The 7,500-nt window shown below is 39.6% G+C and overlaps 1 long non-coding RNA gene across 2 annotated transcripts in view; it reads left to right on the forward strand.

Moving 5' to 3' along the window:
- LOC137640532 (uncharacterized) overlaps positions 1-7,500 on the forward strand; it is a 263,785-nt gene that overhangs the window by 162,756 nt on the left and 93,529 nt on the right. The window lies entirely within an intron of this gene.

Raw genomic sequence — 7,500 nt, forward strand, 5'->3', positions numbered from 1 at the left:
ATATCTCTCCCTCTCTCTCTCTCTCGTTTTCCTATGCTTCATTTTCTTTAATCTCCCAAATTAAAAAAAAAATGAAATTTTGAGTTTAAAGACTTGAAACGTGAGTGAATTTGAATTTCTCTCTCTCTCTCTCTCTCTCTCTCTCTCTCTCTCTCTCTCTCTCTCTCTCTCTCTCTCTCTCTCTCTCTCATTGAGGGAGTTGCGAAGTTAGATTAGGGGACCTCATAAATTGTTGTCATGTTTTTCCTCACTAATGACTGCATTGATTGATTGACCATTTTGTTGACCTTTGATGTTGCGACGCCTCATTAAGCTAGAGATACGATGATTGATGAATATTCAATTGGGACAATCTTGATATAACTGTGCTTAGGGACACAATTGTCATGGTTGATTAATAAGTTAACTTGATTAGAGAAATTAGATATATTTGTCGGAAAAATTAAACCATTGTTCTCTAGTTTTGGGTAGTGCCATGGGCCTTGTTCCATAGTCTTCCACTGTCTTGGGTTAGTGTTCTCTTCCTTGAGAGTACATTGGGGCACACTGTTCTATCCTATTTCTCTTCCTCTTGTTTTTAAAAAAAAAAAATTTTAGTTTATATGGGAGATATTTATTTTAATGTTGTTACTCTTTTTTAAAATATTTTATTTTCCTTTTTTCCTTTCCTTACTGGGCTATTTTTCCCTGTTGGAGCCCCCGGGCTTATAGCATTCTTCCTTTCCAACTAGGGTTGTTGCTTAGCAGGTAATAATAATAATAATAATAATAATAATAATAATAATAATAATAATATGGTAACGTCCCTGACTGGTGAACGCTAGACTGGGGTTCGAGTCCCGCTCAAACTCGTTAGTTTCTTCGGTCGCTACAATCTCACCATCCTTGTGAGCTAAGGAGGTCTATCTACCGAATCATCAGCAGCCATTGCCTGGCCCTCCTTGTTCCTTGCTTGGGTGGAGAGGGGCTTGGGCACTAATCATATGTATATATGGTCAGTCTCAAGGGCATTGTCCTTCTCGATAGAGCAATGTCACTGTCCTTTGCCTCTGCTATTCATGAGCGGCCTTAAAGCCTTTAATAGCATTCATTGTTTTATAGCATTTCTCTCGTGGAAAGATGATTTTATTATCACTTGTTCTCTCTTGTGTAAAAATTATTTTTTATCATTTATTTTCTCTCGTATAAAGAGAATTTTTATCTTTTCTTCTCTCTTGTATTAAGAGTATTTTGATCACTTTTATCATTTGTTCTTTCTCGTGTAAGAGTATTTTTTGTCATATTCTTTCTCGAGTAAAGAGGATGTTTTATCTCTTGTTCTTTCACTTATTCTCTCTTGTGTAAATAGAACTTTTTTTATCTCTTGTTCTCTCTTTTGAAGAGAGGATTACTTATCACTTGTAATGCAACGTCTTCATTTATCCTTGGTCTCCCCCTCTCCCCCTTCATGAAGGTGACATGAGGTTTATAATAATAATAATAATAATTCTTTGTCTACATCTTTTCCCACTTCTATGTGGGGTCGATGTTTCTGGTCAGCTTTCTCCATCTACCTCTGTCCCACACTTCATCACAGGTTATTCCCTTTGATCGAAGGTGATCCTTGATACAGTATACCCACCTTCGCTTTGGTCTCCGTCTCCTTCTCGTTCCCTGTACCTCCATTTCCATCTTCCATCACTCTGAGGGTGGGGGGGGGAGTAAGCCAACCTCAACGTAGTGCCGGTCCCAAGCCCGGGTAAATGGGGAGGGTTGGTGGCCGGAAAGGCATCCGGCCATGAAAAATTAGCCAAAACAACTATGGTCATTGAGTATAATCAGATTAATAATAATAATAATAATAATAATAATAATAATAATTATGTTACCTGTCATCAGTACCAATGAGAAAATAAAGATGGAAACAACATTAAGATATGGAGAGAGGCTTGTGAAGTTGGTAGTTGTAATAGTTACTTCTTGTCGGACTATCTTCATTGATTTTTTCAAGAAACTTCTTTTTTATTAGAGAGAGAGAGAGGAGAGAGAGAGAGAGAGAGAGAGAGAGAGAGAGAGAGAGAGAGAGAGAGAGAGATCGTATCCTGTGCAGACGTCGCGGGTGATTAGATTACTTATCTGGTAACGGTCTTCATCTCTTGAAGACCTGAAAGATTTGAGATATTTTCTAAATTTGATCAATATCATATCCGGGCAATTCATAGTTCAGAATTTTATATAAGTTTTAGAATCTCTCTCTCTCTCTCTCTCTCTCTCTCTCTCTCTCTCTCTCTCTCTCTCTCTCTCTCTCTCTCTCTGGCTTATTTGATTTCTTTCATCATGTATAAGCTCCTTTCCTCCATACTGCCACACCTTAGCTTGCATCATAGAAATTCCTATATGGGTCTGTCTTCTCCTCCTCCTCCTGACATTGGGCAAGCGTCTTTGTTACGTCGTAGGATTTGTTTATGAACCGGCCCGTGAACGGGTCGCTACGATCCTTCACGTGGTGTGCCATTATCGGCGTCATAAGGGCGTTGTGATTAGTTATCAGTGCCATTAGTTGTCATATCTGACGTATACCGTGAAATCTCTCTCTCTCTCTCTCTCTCTCTCTCTCTCTCTCTCTCTCTCTCTCTCTCACTGAGGGACCTGGGGGAACCCAAACATAGAATAAGGCAATAAGGCTCTCTCTCCTTCCTTTTGATTAATATCATATCGGGGTAATTCAAAGTTCATTTATGTATGTGTATATATACTGTGTGTGTATATATATATATATATATATATATATATATATATATATATATATATATATATATTGTATATACAGTATATATATATATATATATATATATATATATATATATATATATATATTATATATATATATATATATACTTTAACCAGCTAATGGAAAAATCAACAGAGTATGACAAACTACTATGGAGGACATTTATAGACTATGAGAAAGCTTTTGAATCTGTGAAAACATCAGCAGTAAGGAAAGCCCTTCAGGCTGTTTAAATACAATGATCAGCGTTTCGTTATTTTCTTAAGTTTAATCTTAGAGTTTAATCGTAAACGTTTTTTAACCTATTGACATTGGGCTATACAGAGTAACCTTTGACCCCATACTCGGCTCCATCTATTCAATGGAGACCTCCCCTGGTGTGAGTGGGCAACGCCTAAATACTGTATAGTAGTCCAGTAAATCTAGCCCAAAATAGGGGGTGACCCAGGACAAATTGCCAGAAAAACGAAACCACTTTCATATGTTTAAGTTAGACCTGCCTCATGATATATCAAAAATGTAGAAAAATATATTTGGTGGAACATGGTAAAATATGCAAATTAAGGTAGCCATTACTAAAATTTCTGTTTTTGCCTATACTGACAAAAGTAATAGAGCTAGACTTATGAAAATGATATCCATACCCATGTTTTCATGGTCAAGGAATCATATGAGACCAATCTTAGGGATTTGTGATGATTACATCATAATGAATTCAATATGGTTGCCGTGGTAAGCACGAAAAAACTGAAAATCGCAGTAACTTTTACAGAATCCACCAAAGACAGCAAACTTGGTGTCTATGTGAATGATTATTGAGCTTTCACATGTAGTAGTTATGAGGACTCTCCACAAAATGATGATTAAAAACCAGGACAGATGTTATAAGTCCAAACTGGAGAGTGGTACTAGGTGTTCCGGATGAGAGTAAATGTAACCCTGCCTAATGCACGACACCCGCCTCTGTCATATAGAAGAAATGCCTAAACTGTTTAACCATCATGTTTATTCAGAAGGTCGGGTTAAAAAACCAAGCTTTCATTCTAATATACCAAACTTTGCTTTGTTTTTTAACCCGACCTTCTGAATAAACATGATGGTTAAACGGTTTAGAGGCGGGTGTCGTGCATGAGGCAGGGTTACATTTACTCTCGTCCGGAACACCTAGTACCACTCTCCAGTTTGGACTTATAACATCTGTCCTGGTTTTTAATCATCATTTTGTAGTGAGTCCTCATAACTATTACATGTGAAAGTTTGAGCTCATTCTTTACTTATTTTAACACACTTCTGATCAGTATCTCTATTTTGCAGGATGCTTGACTGTGTGTTCTGTGGCAAGCCAATTCACAATGGTGAGGCGCTGACAAAGCTGACGCAAAAGGGATGTGATGGAATTGCAAGGGCCTGTGTTGAACGGAATGAAACTGTTGCTGTGGCACCTGGACAACAAATACATACATTGTGTCGCAATAATTTCATCAATCCAAATTGCATACAAAGAGACAAACGTAAGCTTGACGAAGAGGACAATCAATCGAATGACAATCGTTTTAGTCTCCGTTCAGCAACTCCAACCCATTCTATCAAGGACCATTGCGTATTCTGTGGTGTAGGCGATAGATACAATGGGAGGAAGACAGACTATTAACTCATTTCAGTGCGAACAAAAATATATTCCAAAAGTATCATGGAATGTTGTGATAAACGCAATGACTCATGGTCTGAGACAGTGAAAGCAAGATTAGTTGTTGCTGGAGAAGACCTTTTTGCAGCTGAGGGTGTCTATCACAAGGCTTGTGACTCGAACTTTAGAAAGGGCAATCAGATACCACAGTTCCTCAGCTGTACAAAAAATGAGTACGGCACCAGTGCAAAAAAAATAAAAGTTGGATGCCCAGGGGATTCAGAAAAAGAATCTGCTTTCCTTAAAGCTGTTGAAAATTTAGAAGCAAATGATGTAGAACAGACAACTGTCAACGATATAATCACAAAGATGGCAGAACTATTAGGACCCAATTGTGAACCGTATACGTTTAAACATACGAAAAAAATGCTTCAGAAACACTTTGGTGACAGCATTTTGATAACTGAGATTAATGGTACTGAAAATGTTGTGACATTCAGGCGTAAGGCACAATCTATACTCAACAATTTCTATCAGTAATCAAGGCAGCTTGACTGTGAGTTAGAAAAGTTACGAATGGTAGAGGCAGCCGCCAACTTAATTAAGAGCGACATAAAGTCAATCATTCAGTCCAAGGAGTTATATCCGAGTACACTTGAGATGGCTTCAACTGAGAAGACTCTGTCATATCTACCAAATTCATTGAAACGTTTTCTTGATGTCCTATTTGTTGGAAAGGAGAAGAATTTAAAGATAAGCTCAGTTGGTCAAGCAATGATGCAGGCAACCCGCCCTAGGGTTATCACTGCTCCACTCCAGCTAGGCCTGGGTGTTCAGTTACATCATCACTTTGCTTCTAGATTTCTGTTAGATACCCTGTACCAGCATGGATTTACATCCTCCTACTCCGAGGTACTTAAATATGAACGATGTGCAGCTGTAAGCGCAGGCATTGACATTCCAGGTTTTCTTCAAGGTCACTTTATGCAGTATGTGGCAGATAATGTCGACCACAACATCAGAACACTTGATGGCAGTGGAACTTTCCACGGAATGGGAATTATCACCGCGATCACTCCCAAAATTGACCATGCATCAGTAATCAAACGTATAAGTATGTCTGCAGAGGACATTGCAAAGGTTGGGAGGATACGTATACATCAATTCTCTCCAATGAATGAAGGCTTGGCTACATTGAAGTATGAGAAACTGAAGGGAGATGATGAAATGCTAGGAGACAGGCTCATGGACATAGACCTGTTATGGAAAGTGTCATTCTGTGCGAAACCTCGCCGACCTGGATGGTCCGGGATGATGCAGCTGATAACTCATGGTGAGCATCCAGGACAGGCATCTACTATGTTTTTGCCCATGATAGACTTAAACCCAAGTGATATGAATTGTGTCTATTCTACCCTCATCTTTGTTTCTGACCATGCACATCGATATGAAGTGACACCCATAATAACGTTTGACCAACCTCTCTGGTGGAAAGCCATGACAATAGTGGAAAGTGAAGATCCAAGCACACAGCTACATTCAGTTATAATCCGTCTTGGAGGTTTTCACACTTTAATGAGTTTTCTCGGGAGCATAGGACACTTGATGGCCGGAACTGGACTCCAAGAATTGCTGGAAATGATCTTTGCTTCCAATACCGTTACACACATTATGAGTGGAAAGGCTGTTGCAAGGGCTGTACGTGGTCACCTGTTGCTTGACACTGCTTTGAACACAGCTTTGATTGCAAAAACATTCGGCCTTCAGCTAAATGGCACCTCTGCTACAGAAGATCACGACGATGAGGATAGCTCAACGGTCATGGAGTTTCAGGATGATAACACCTTTGAGGATATAGATCCTTTATCGGTTTCAGTTCTTAATGGTGCGGAAATCCCTCTCCCAACTGAAATTCAGGAACTTGGAATTTTAGTTGATGAACTTCTAGAAGGACAAATGGTACCATCTGAGATAAGTTCATCACCAGCATTCCATTCTGTCAAGGAAAGATTACTGAATGCACTAAATGCAGTAGAACATAAAACAGGGAAACTGTGGGTTATGTATATGAAATTGATTGACATTGTTCGGAACTTCCTGAGGTCCGAACGAACAGGTGACTGGAAGTTGCATCTTGCAACCTTGCAAAATATGTTGCCTTATTTTGCTGCCTCTGGACATAACTTGTACACAAAGTCGGTGTACCTATATCTGCAGAAAATGTGGAAGCTGGAGGATTCCAATCCAGATATCTACTCCAACTTCATGGACGGTTTGCACGTCGTGCGAAGGTCGGATCGTTATTGGGCAGGACTGTCCCCAGATTTGGTTATAGAACAAGTTCTCATGAGAAGCCTTAAAACAACGGGTGGTTTGACGAGAGGACGGGGTATGACAGAAACACAGCGACTGGTATGGTGTCTGTCCAGACCTATTTGCGCAGAGGTCAATGATGCCATGCAGCAACTGACTTCAGTTAAGTATGCAACAAGTGAGCAGCATAAAGATCTGTCAAAGGCACGTCAGGCAAAGGACATAGCCGATACCAACAAACTCGTTTCAATACTGGCAGAAAGGAATCCATTTGAAGAAAGTATGTCATTGCAAAATATTGTGACAGGGGTAGCTACTAGAGAGGACGTTAATGTAGAGTTAGCCAAGGAAGTTGGACAGAAAATTCTTGAGGATATGACAGGAAATATTGTTAATCAATATGTATTTCGGAAACGAAATCAGGTTATAACACCAGAATCAAAGTCAACTATCAAAATTGATGGGGAGAAAGTGAACATCGATCCCCAGCTACTGTTTCAGAGACTGGTGATCGCCGGAACACAGGCTACAGATCTGCTGGATGCCTTTCAGTATGAACTATGCTCTTATCCACCAGCTCTGTTTGAGACCAGGCACGTTCAGCTTAAAGCCAACAAACCAGCCCTTGCAAAAGCTATTTGGGATTTGATCCCACAGGATGATCGTCCGGACAAACCTTCCAATTGCCAATATGTACTCGATGGTGGTGCCCTACTTCACAGGATTCCATGGCAAATTGGAGACACCTATAAGTCGATCCTTCAAAGGTACACGTCATATGTGAAGAAAC

Source organism: Palaemon carinicauda, chromosome 5 (assembly GCF_036898095.1).
Source record: "Palaemon carinicauda isolate YSFRI2023 chromosome 5, ASM3689809v2, whole genome shotgun sequence".
Taxonomy (NCBI): domain Eukaryota; kingdom Metazoa; phylum Arthropoda; class Malacostraca; order Decapoda; family Palaemonidae; genus Palaemon; species Palaemon carinicauda.